The sequence below is a fragment of the Sus scrofa genome, chromosome 7, assembly GCF_000003025.6.
Source record: "Sus scrofa isolate TJ Tabasco breed Duroc chromosome 7, Sscrofa11.1, whole genome shotgun sequence".
Taxonomy (NCBI): Eukaryota; Metazoa; Chordata; class Mammalia; order Artiodactyla; family Suidae; genus Sus; species Sus scrofa.
In genome coordinates this window covers 76,027,079-76,039,626 of record NC_010449.5, presented here as the reverse complement: position 1 = coordinate 76,039,626, position 12,548 = coordinate 76,027,079, and the positions used below count along the sequence as shown (strand labels likewise).

The following is a 12,548-nucleotide window of genomic DNA, read 5'->3' as shown; positions in this document are numbered from 1 at the left end:
GGGATCTAACCACCTGTGTAGCAGAAAGTTTAAAAAAGACGAAAATTAAGAAAACTTTTTTTTTTAACTGCCACACCTGCAGCATATGGAAATTCCTGGGCTAGGAATTCAAATCAGAGCTGCAGCTGCCAGCCTATGCCATAGCCACAGCAATGCTGGATCCTTAACCCACTGACCGAGGCCAGGGATGGAACCCACATCCTCACAGAGAAAACGCTGGGTCCTTAACCCATTGAGCCACAACAGGACCACCAGGAAGTACATTTTATTTGTCTGTGATGTCACTGGTGATGACCAGAGAGGAATTTTTGTAGTGAAAGTAATACTATGCAGTAGATAAAAGGAATTGATGGAGACAATGGAAGCAGGACACAAAGTCCAGTTTTCCAGAGTTCAGTTTTGAAAGGGAGTTTAGACATGAAAGAAAGGAAGTCAGAAGCTTCAGTATATTTAAAAAGCAGCAAGAGTAGTTCCTTGGTGGTACAGAGGGTTAAAGATCTGGTGTTGTCATTGCTGTGGCCCGGGTGCAGTTTCAGTCCCTGGCCTGGGAATTTCTGCATGCTGCAGGTACAGCCAAAAAAAAAGATTAATGTAGGAGCAAAGATTCATTGACATGAAGTGAGGAAGACAAGATGTAGGCTACTGAGACACTCTTTACTTTAGAGACAGAATTTCCTCAGTATGAATAATTCAAATTGATAAGAGAACTTTATTACAGATAGTGCTGCATTATCTGTTGTTAAAACCTGTTAAATTCTTTTCTAACACTCCAGATCTAACATAATTCATCATTCTCGATTTTTTCCATCACTAAAGTTCTAGATCCCATTTAACCCTTCCAAAGTTATTAACATATCTAAACTTTATTCTGGTACCTTTACCTCTCACAATGTATAACTGTTTAATACAATAACCCATGAAGCAGTCCATGGAACATTTGGCAAAACAATGGCAAATTATCCAGGCAGTATCTGTACCATTATTATTAATACTGTCAAAATTTGCAGTTTCAGGTTGCTTATTTTACTTTATTATATTGCCACACCCATGGCATAAGGAAGTTCCCAGGCCAGGGGTCCAACTGGAGCTGTACCTGCCGATCTACACCACAGCCACAGCAATGCCAGATCTGAGCCTTGTCTGCAACCTACACACACTGAAGCTCATGGCAACACCAGATCCTTAACCCACTGAGCAAGGCCAGGGATCAAACCCACGTCCTCATGGATGCTAGTCAGATTTGTTGCCACTGAGCCACATTGGGAACTCCTACTGATTTTAAAATCAGGAGTTCACATTTTTGTTGAAGAATGAAAAAATAGGAATAAACTAAGATTGACCACCATAGAAAAATACACATGCCTTTTGCAAAACGCTATCAACATCTAGAATTGAATGTTAAGAAAAAGAGGGAGATTCAGTCCTATTATATCAACACGAAATGACAGCAGCTGGCAAAGTTAAGTTTGCATAAAATCTCTGTGTTTGGGGTTTATTTGGTATTGGTGTAATTTTAATACCTGTGAAAGGAGCCTAGAAATTGTACTTACCAGTAATTTTGATATTTTTTCAAAACTATTTAGATTGGAGTCCTGTAGTAGCTCAGTGGTTAATGAATCCAACTAGGAATCATGAGGTTGAGAGTTCGATCCCTGGCCTTGCTCAGTGGGTTAAGGGTCAGGCATTGCTGTGAGCTGTGGTGTAGGTCACAGATGTGGCTTGGATCTGGCGTTGCTGTGGCTGTGGTGTAGGCCAGCAGCTGTAGCTCCAATTAGACCCCTAGACTGGGAACCTCCATATGCTGTGGGTGCAGCCCTAGAAAAGACAAAAAAAAAAAACAAAAACTATTTAGATAAAGAAGAAAGAAAACTCATCTTCTTTAGACAGACAGTTCAGGGTGAGACTGTCCATAATCTTAACTATCCCTTTCCTCTCAAGTCACATGTATTTTTGTTAGAGCTAAATATATCATACTCTTGGCAGCTCCCTTGCTTGCTTCAACTCATTCTGGGTTTGAATTTTCTGCATGACTGAGTTCACCTCTAAACTATGAAAAATAAAAGTTTTCTCACTATTTAATAGATGTGTAGGATATGGTATCACTCAATGATATATGTTTTTATAATGGGCCTCTGACTCATTCAGGGTCGTGCCAGCAATGGATTTCCTTAAATGTGATCATTGAAAGCACAGCAATTCATACCATAATCTTCATTTTAAAAAATAAAAAAGGATAACGGCCGCTTAAAGCTTCTGCTGTGCCAGTCAGTCCCCCACTCCACTTGAAGTTGCAAAATGGCTCACCCGCTAGGTCCTCTCAAAACCTATTTCTATCAGAAATGAAATTCTTATCACACAAAAGCAGGTAAGCAAATACTATAATACAGTACTTTTCTACATTTTGAAAGACTGACCCATCTAAAGATCTACAAAGAAAATCTAAGACCTCGCTTTTAGGGATTAGAAAGAGATGTAGTCCCAGAGGGCAGAATGAGGTCCTAAGGATTCCACGTAATCCGGAAATTTCATGTATGTGTGTATAATAATATGAGTTTGTTTAACCCAGGGTAGCACCGTCTTTTTAAAATTACGTCTGCTAAAACGCAACTTGGTGACATTAAAATTTCCAGTTTAAGACTTTCGCATCCGTGCGCCTGACGTAAAGGACTCTTCCTGCATTTATGAAGAAACTGAAAAATGAGAAACTAGCTCCTAAGGCTGCATCGTGTGCCCAGGAAGCCCTCGGTAAATGTTAGCTGATTAAATATTAGTCAAAGTTGACAAGGTAGGCACCAGGAACACACAACCATTTCCGAAGAGAAGGTGTGTTTCAGCTGCAAGCAGGGCAGCCTCAGCGGCGCAAGGGGTAGCAGAGCTCGAGGGGACAGGGCGCCCTGCCACTGGGTCCCCCCGGGTAGACTGTGCCCTGAGGGTTCCGGGAAAGGGGTGCTCCGCAGAGGACGCAAAGAGCAGACTGGCCCGAGACGCAGCTGGGGATCTTGCTGGGTCACCTTAAGCAGACTATGTTTGTAAGAAAGCTCTGAAGACTGAGGGGACTTCCTGTAGCAGTCTCGCTTTGGCGGCCCTACGGGTGTCCCACCACGTGTGCCCCGCGCCTAGCGGCAGCTGACTCAGCTGTGCTGAGGCGGGCGCGCGCGGACAGCTGGGGAAGACCGCGGCGCCGGCGCGTGTACCCGTCCGGCGCGCGCACGCGGTTAAGCCCCGCCCCACCAGTCCCTGGGCCCTCGGTGATTGGTAGATGGACGACTGGGCGGAGTAGGGTCGAGAACGTTATTGGCCACAATCCACAATCACTCAAAGAGCCAGGGAGGGGAGGGGCCTCTTCAGGGAGAGATACGACTGGAGCCTTTTTCAAGGCCGTCAGACGCCATCTTTAGGTGGCTTTTTTGTTTTGTTTACTCGCTTTTGTTCTCTGCTGCCCGGAAAGCTGCGTGTACACGGTCGTAGGTACAGTGACCACAAATTGGTCTCTTACATTTGGTAGTGACAAGCTTTTAGTTCCTGCCGGCCTCAGTTACAGATTTTTCAGATACCACTAACAAGGTATTAGTTGCCCTTAGTTCAAAGTTTTCATCTTGAGGGACCTCGCGAATCCCAGGCTAAACCGAGTTTAGCTTTATTTTGCCTTGGTAGGAGGTACATTCGTAGGAGGAATTCTCTTTCTTACGAAGAAACTCAAAGCAAGGACATTGGCTGTGAGCCTAAATTCCTAGCAAAAATCAAGTAGTCTAGGAAGACAGGGGCTTGGGCTGTGTACTGCTCTAGGAAGAGCTTTCTGTTTTCTGAGAAGGTAGAAAGTATATGTGATGGCCTGCAGTGAAGTGGGAAAGAGTAAGAAAGAGCAAAACTCCATTAAAATTCTCAGCACTGCTGCCATCACAAAGGTCACTAGACTGACTGGATTCCAAAGACATGCAGGTCTAAATTTGTGGAATGATCCACATTTGAGACATTTATTAAGCACTGATCTGACTTATTAGGGAATAAAAATGCACTCAGTACAGGTAAGAAATCCAGAGGGTCCAAAGAGGGCCACCTTATAGTGAATGTAAAGACATGTACAGATAATTTTATCGCATTTGTTAGGCATCCTAAATACTGTTTGAAACTGAGTGGGTTGCTGGCTGGGGAACGGGAATGTACTACCATCGTCATACTGGGGTTTTGTGTGAAATTTGAACTCTACCATAGATCCTTTTTTTATCTCCTGGTTGCTACTTCACTTGTGACATTCCAGTTTCTCCCTCATCAGCCCATATGCTTCCTATGCTTTCACCCCAATCTGCAAATACAGATTTGAATGTAAATATTTTCTGTAGGACTCCTAATAGGAGACAGTGGTTCTGAAAGAGTGAAGTGAGAATACAGCTCCTGTACAGGGAGACACTGCTCTCAGCCCTCTCAATTCATACACACACTTCTCTCTGTGACTTTGAGCATTTTCATTCCAAAAATGCAACATGATAACCAAAATGCATTTCTTATCCTGCATATATATTATTGGCCTTTGCTTCCTCTTGGCCCCTCCTCCATCATCACCACCACTATGAACAGTTTCTGAGAATTGGACTTGACTAAATTATTTTCCTGATACTTTGCCAGCTGTGGAGCTTTTGAAACAAATCCCAACCTATAAACGACCATTTTGTCAAAAAGCCAAGAGAGAACTTCCCTTCTGAACACACCAACCAAACCACACATAAAGGCCAAAATATACACAGCTGTACATTTAAGAACGTGAGACAATAAAAACCAAAACCACTAAGGCAAAACAGTCACTAAAGAAGGCTTTAACCACAGACTCAATAAATTGCATATCCTCATTTGCCACATGGACTACATATTCCCTGGCAATTTAATCTGGTACTTTAGAAGTAGAGCAAAAAAAATATCAAATGCACATAGAATGAAAGTGCCTAAGTATTTTATGCATGGGATTTCTTCTCAGGTTTAATTTGCACATAAACTCCTGTCTGGATCACATTTGGGAACACAACAGAAAAAAAAAAAAAAAATCCACATCCTAGGGGCTACTTTGCACACATAAAACCAAAGGCAGTCACTTTTGAAAATAAAATCTGATATGGCACATATACACATACTGTACATATACACAAAGCACAAAACCCCAAGATAAATCTTTACGAAATTATTTGCTTCAGGAAACACACACACACACACACACACACACAAGGTTCTCATGAAAAATGTTTGTAAGACATACTGTAAGAAGGGCTTTGACTCCCCCCTCCCCAGGGAAATGAGTGTTACAATTAAGAATATCTAAACATTTTTAGCCTCTTGGCCTTGGACAATTGCCACATTCAAGCCACTTAGTTTTGGTTCTGGGGGGAGGGTGTGTAAAACGCACGCAAACAGCTTTGTGAGGGAGTCTCAAATCTCCGCTTCCTTCGACGTTGCCTGTGGCAGAAATTTACATTATCCCTTCGAGCCCGCTTAAAAAAAAAGAAATCTATACTTCCCAAGAGGCCAAATTTTTTTTTTAAATCCCTTGACCATAAAAATTTACCAGTTCTTAAAATGTGATAGCAAAAAGAAAAAATATAAATTTGGCTGGAAACAGTTGTACACGGCCATCCTGCTTCTCAACTTCTTGGTATATTTAAAACCTTGACCAGGAAAAAGAAAGAGGAAGAGAGACAGAAAAAGAAATGGGGGAAAGCGCACATTCCCCTTAGCAACAGTTTCCTCACCCCAGCACTGCCACAGATCTCTATTTTTAAAAAATTTGAAAACACACACAAGATTAAGGAGGAAAAAAAATGGAAAAAGGATACCCGAAGGTCGTATGGCTCTTTGTATTCGTGTGTGTGCAAAAAGGAGGACTCGCGGAGCCGGAGCCGGCAAGCCCCGCCCCTCCCCGGACGCCCGCCCGGATTGGCCGCCAGCGGCCGCGGGGCGCCCCGCCCGCGAGCACACGCGCGGCGCCTGAGGACGGTGCCCCTGGGGGAGGGGGCGCTCCTAAGGGCCACCCGACCCCCGACCCCAGACTCCAGACCCCCGACCTCTGCAGCTCGGTCTCTGGCGCCATGGCTGACACCTGTGCCCTTCCCTACTTCTTTCCCCTTCCTTTCACTTTCTCACCCCCCCTTTCACCCTTTCCCATGTTGTTTTTTTCCTCTGTGAATCCAGGCCCTCGTCATCAGCATAAATAACAATCCAGTGAGTGAGCACCTTCCGACAATTTGCCAAACTTAACTAGTCAGTAAAATTTCTAAACTGGGATTATGCATCAAGCACTTGGTCCTTGGGCCAGAGTTCATGATTTCCAGGTAGAATGTCTGGGTCACGTCTGTTGCTTAACGCTCCCACCTTTAAGTGAACATTCCTACAAGTATGTGATGTCCTTCAGGTGAAAAATAAAGTAGTCTTACACTTTGGGCGTGGATTTTGCTCAGCCTTCGTCCCCAGTTTTTCCTCTATTTGGCTAATACTGCATTCTCAAGAACCTAAAATGGTCTCCCTTTACCTCCTGCATGAAGACCCGATTGTTTACACTTGGATTTTAAACCACCCATAGTCTGGCCCCAGGCCCCTGTTTGTACTTGGGTCCCACTGCCCTCACCTCTTCACTCCGGTATTATTGGTATTATTCCTTTGCTCAAGTGGTCTCATCCGTCTGCAGTAAATAATGCCTGTCTTTGACTAGTCAGTTTTTATCCATTCTTCAGCTGTTTCAGTCAACGCAGACCACTTCCTTCTCTCCTTTATCAGCATGAACTTCATGCTTACTCAAGTTAGCTGTGCTTAATTCTACCTTGATTGTTTCAAATGTTTTAGTAATTTCACCCTAGTAAATTGAGATCAGAGTTTGGTTTTTTTTTTGTTTGTTTGTTTGTTTTTTGTCTTTTTGCCTTTTCTAGGGCCGCTCCTGTGGCATATGGAGGTTCCCAGGCTAGGGGGTCTAATCAGACAGAGCTGTAGCTGCCAGCCACAGCCACAGCCACAGCCACAGCAACGTGGGATCCAATCTGCATCTGCAACCCACACCACAGCTCACGCATGGCAACACTGGATCCTCAACCCACTGAGCAAGGCCAGGGATCGAACCCACAACCTCATGGTTCCTAGTCGGATTCATTAATCACTGTGCCACAAAGGGAACTCCCAGAGATTATATATCTTAAACTTTCATCCATTCAGGAACTTTTTGGGGGGATTTATTTTTTAGGACCACACCCACGGCATATGGAGGTTCCCAGGCTAGGGGTTGAATAGGAGCTGCAGCTGCCAGCCTACACCACAGATTCAAGGGGCAACAATATCAGATCCAAGCAGCTTCTGTGACCTATGGCACAGCTCATGACAACATCAGATCCTTAACCCACTGAGCAAAGCCAGGGATCAAACCTGCATCCTCATGAGCCATGGTGGGAACTCCCTTCAGGAACTTTTTTCTTTTTTTTATCCTTACTGCAGCAGCTGGCATAATTATGGACATTTATTAAGCACTGAAAAAAAAATCATATATAATTAAATGAGTGGATTTTTTTTCTAGCTAAGATTTTGAAACTCAGATCCCACAAGTATTTGTCTTCTATAGTAACAGTTTATGAGCACTTAATGTGCAAGGATTGCTCTGAACACTTTACAGGTATTGACTTATTTAATAATCTCTGTAATAGTGGGGAGGTACTATCATTATCCTCACTTTATAGATTAGACTGAGGCACAGAGAGGTATAATAATTTGACTAAGGTCACAGAGCTAGTAAGAGGTAGGCTTGGAACTTGAACCCAGAAAATCTAGCTTCATAGCCCAAGTTCTTTTTTTTTTCTTTATGCAACCACAGCATATGGAAGTTCCCAGGCTAGGGGTCGAATTGGAGCTGCAGCTGAGGCCTACGCCACAACCATAGCAATGCCAGATCCGAGGAGCATCAGCAACCAACACAGCAGCTTTCGGCAACATACCAGATCCTTAACCCACTGAGTGAGGCCAGGGATCGAACCTGGATCCTCACAGAGACAACTTTGGGTTTTTAACCCACTGAGCCGCAAAAGAACTCATTCATAGCCCCAGTTCTTAACTGCTGTGCCTCACTGGCTCAACAGCACAGCTTTAAAAAACTATTGCTATCTGATTTCATCCTCACAACATTCCACAAGACAAATGGCCTGAATGCTTCTAAGATATCAGCGTAATGAAGCCACACACAAAGGTGAGGGGACTGTTTTAAATTAAAGGACAATAAAAAGATATAACCACTAAATTCGAAATATGATCTCTGATTGAATGTGGGTCAGGAAAAAAACTGTAATGGACTTTTACCAGGATAATTGGGGAAAATTCAATATGATAAGTGAAATATATGAAATTAGATAACATAATTAGATCAGTATAAAGCAGACAGGTTATCGGCATCCCCATTTTATAGAAAACAGAGGATCAGAGAGAGGTACTACAAGGTCTCATAGCTAATAGATTGCCCACCCGGAACCTCAAGCCAGCTGTCTTATTCAGCATCCCCAACATTTCAGCACTAGCTGTCACTCAGGCCTCCTCCATTCACTTGTTGGTTCTCAAAGTCTGGGACATTCTTGGTAGGATTTCATTCTCAGTAGAAAGTCCAGTTGCCTCCAAGAGTTTTCACCCTAGCATCACCCTGGCTTATGTGGCAACCCAAGCAACAGCTTTGCCTGTTACATGGAAATGAGGCAGGAGCGTTTATATTTTTAAGGGTTATAGATTTTGTGTTTCCTTTCCCAAATTTTCCATTAATTAAAAAAATAACACAAGCCAGCCAGAAAAACATTAACTTTTGATAATATCCTAGGACAGGAGTTCCTGTTGTGGCGCAGCAGAAATGAATCTGAATAGGAACTATGAGGTGGCGGGTTCAATTACTGGCCTTGTTTGGTGGGTTAAGGATCCGGCATTGCTGTGAACTGTGGTGTAGGTTGCAGACGTGGCTCAGATCCAGAGTTGCTATGGCTGTGGTGTAGGCTAATAGCAGTAGCTCCGATTCAGCCCCTAGCCTGGGAAACTCTATATGCTGTGGGTGCAGCCCTAAAAAAAAAAAGTAATAATCTGTTTCTCTTCTCCCTATGGTAAAATCTAACTTCCTCTGGCATGAGGCCAGAAAGCTGTTTCTTTTTTGTTGTTGTTGTTTTGCTTTTTTGCTTTTTAGGGCCATACCTGCAGCATGTGTAGGTTCCCAGGCTAGGGCTTGAATTGGAGCTACAGCTACCAGCCTACACCACAGCCACAGCAACTCTGGATCTGAGCCACATCTGTGACCACAACAGCTCACCACAACGCCAGATCCTTAAGCCACTGAGTGAGGCCTGGGATCGAACCCGAGTCCTCATGGATACTAGTCGGATTCATTCCCACTAAGCCACAACAGGAACTCCCAGGGAAGCTGTTTCCTACAGTCATTCTTTTTTTTTTTTTTTTTTTTTTTTTTTTTGGTCTTTTGTCTTTTTAGGGCTACACCCACGGCATATGAAGGTTCCCAGGCTAGGGGTCTAATGGGAGCTATAGCTGCCAGCCTACACCACAGCCACAGCAACGCAGGATCCAAGCCTCATCTTCGACCTACACCACAGCTCACGACAACGCCAGATCCTTAAACCACTGAGCAAGGCCAGGGATTGAACCCGCAACCTCATGGTTCCTAGTTGGATTCATTTCTGCTGCACCACGATGGGAACTCCTGACAATCATTCTTGAGCACACCTGAGAGCGTTTTATTTTTTATTTTTTTTTAATTTTGTTATAAAACCTAGAAGTATGTAATTTATTTATTTATTTATTTATTTATTTATTTATTTATTTTATTTTCCCACTGTACAGCAAGGGGGTCAGGTTATCCTTAGATGTATACATTGCAGTTACAGTTTTTTCCCCCAATGAGAGCGTTTTAGAATAGTAGTGGAAGGAAATCCCAGAGCCAGTCTGGACAGTGTCCTCAGAGACACTGGAGAGGGAACTGTCTGAGAAAGCTGGGATTTGGAGAAAGGAAAGACATTTCAGAAAGGTGGAAGATAGCACATGCCACCAAGGATCCTACCTGGGCTCTACTGAGTCAAGGCTGATCTACATTTACATGCAAAGGAAAAGAGAAGGAAGACAGGCAGGCAGGAGGGAATAGTACTCAAGAAAGGGTGAGTAATTTATGTTGTAGCAGGAGTGAGAGCAGATGAGATTTTATTTTTGACTGTGCCCAAGGCATGTGGAAGTTCCTGGGCCAGGGAATGAACCTGTGTGCCATAGCAGTGTACCACAGCCCCAAGTCCTATCAGTGTATTGGACCGCTGCAGTAACAGCACTGGATCCCTAACCTGTTGCGCCACAAGAGAACTCTGAATTTGATGAATCTTTTTAGGGCCACACCCATAACATATGAAGTTCCCAGGCTAGGGTGTCGAGTGAGAGCTGTAGCTGCCAGCCTTTACCACAGCCACAACAACATGGGATCCGAGCCACCTCTGTGGCCTACACCACAGCTCATGGCAATGCTAGATCCTTAACCCACTGAGCGAGGCAAGGGATCGAACCTGTGTCCCCATAGTTACTAGTCAGATTTGTTTCTGCTGAGCCACAGTGGGAACTCCTTGATGAATTATTAAATGCAAAATAAATTGAATAAACAACTGGGAAGTCTTTCTTTGAAAATAAGTTAAAAAAAATACAAAAACTCTAAAATGCAATAAAATGAAAAATTAAAGATAAATAAAGGAAAAGAAAGGAGAAGAATAGGAGAAGAAAGCTAGATCCCAGCTAATATGGGTAGAAGAAATGACAGAATTTGAAAGCCAACATTTGCAGCCACCCATGTAAAAATTGCTTTAGGAGGGCTCATCAATGGATGCTAAAGCCAATAGATGCAAGATTGTGGGAGTCCAGGATATTCCCATGATCTCAAATAATCACTCTACTTATTATTAGTTTACTAATTAATTACAAAGGGCAAACATACCTTTATAATGGAGAAACCTAGCAGGCAAACTTCAGTATCACCGATAATGTAACAAAATGACATTATGAGCCTCCAGCACCACTGCAATGGGAAGTATACAATATCACCTGGGAGATAGTCTTGCTAAAAACGTTTAACCTGAATCGGATCATGAGGGACGAATCCAAATTGCCCAGGACAAATGATGGTCTGTTGTTCTTCAAAGTATAAATGTCATAAAAGACAGATACAAAAATAAAGAAATTTCTCCAAGTTCCCGTCATGGCACAGAAGAAACAAATCAGACTAGGAACCATGAAGTTGCCGGTTCAGTCCCTGACCTTGCTCAGTGGGTTAAGGATCTGGCATTACTGTGAGCTGTGGTGTAGGTTGAAGACACGGCTTGGATCCCGAGTTGCTGTGGCTGTAGGGTAGCCCAGCAGCTATAGCTCTGATTAGACCTCCACCCTGGGAACTTCCATATGCTGTGGGTTCGGCCCTAAAAAGACAAAAAGACCGAAAAAAAAATAGTATAATGGGAGTTCCCGTCGTGGCGCAGTGGTTAACGAATCCGACTAGGAACCATGAGGTCGCGAGTTCGGTCCCTGCCCTTGCTCAGTGGGTTAACGATCCGGCGTTGTCGTGAGCTGTGGTGTAGGTTGCAGACGCAGCTTGGATCCCGCGTTGCTGTGGCTCTGGCGTAGGCTGGTGGCTACAGCTCCGATTCAACCCCTAGCCTGGGAACCTCCATATGCTGCAGAAGCGGCCCAAGAGATAGCAACAACAACAACAAAAGACAAAAAGACTAAAAAAAAAAAAAAAAATAGTATAATGGACATTATTGAGACAGTTGGGGAATTTGTATATAAACAGGACATTAAAAAATATGATCATGGAGTTCCCTTGTGGCTTAATGTGTTAAGGATCTGGCATTGTCAGTTCAGTAGCTCTGGTTACTGCAGTGGCATGGGTTGGATCCCTAGCCTGGGAATTTCTGTATGCTGCGGGTGTGGCCAAAAAGAAAATTTGCTATATTTTCTTTTTTTGTGTGTATGTCTTTTTGCCTTTTCTAGGGCTGCTCCCGCAGCATATGGAGGTTCCCAGGCTAGGGGTCTAATCAGAGCTGAAGCTGCCAGCCTATGCCAGAGCCACAGCAACACCAGATCCAAGCTGAGTCTGAGACCTACACCACAGCTCACAACAACGCCAGATCCTTAACCCACTGAGCAAGGCCAGGGATCGAACTCGCAACCTCATGATTCCTAGTTGGATTTGTTAACCACTGAGCTACAACGGGAACTCCTATATTTTCTCTACTGAGTAGCTTGCACCACACTAGACATTGGGTAATAAACAAAATTGTAAGTGTTTAACTGAAAAGGAAGACAGACATCATGAAAAAACCGGAGGCTTTACATAGATGCTCTTGAATGTAGCACATGCTGCCAAAGATCATACCTGGGCTCTATTGCATTTTTCCCCTTTGGAAGGTACTTAGAGACGTGCGACTGCTTAATCTGTTGTTCTGGTTTAAAATGCTCCATCGCTTTCTCCTCTAAAGATTGAACTGTGAGTACAGCCTCAAGACTCAAGGGAAACGGGG

At 43.6% G+C, this 12,548-nt stretch overlaps 1 protein-coding gene across 1 annotated transcript in view; it reads right to left on the bottom strand.

Annotated features, from left to right (window-relative positions):
- Window positions 1–5,877, bottom strand: part of C7H14orf93 (chromosome 7 C14orf93 homolog) — a 28,128-nt gene extending 22,251 nt beyond the window's left edge. Inside the window, exon 1 of the mRNA XM_021099247.1 lies at window positions 5,820–5,877. The gene's annotated coding sequence lies outside the window, so the exon portion shown is untranslated. The remainder of the gene's footprint in view (window positions 1–5,819) is intronic.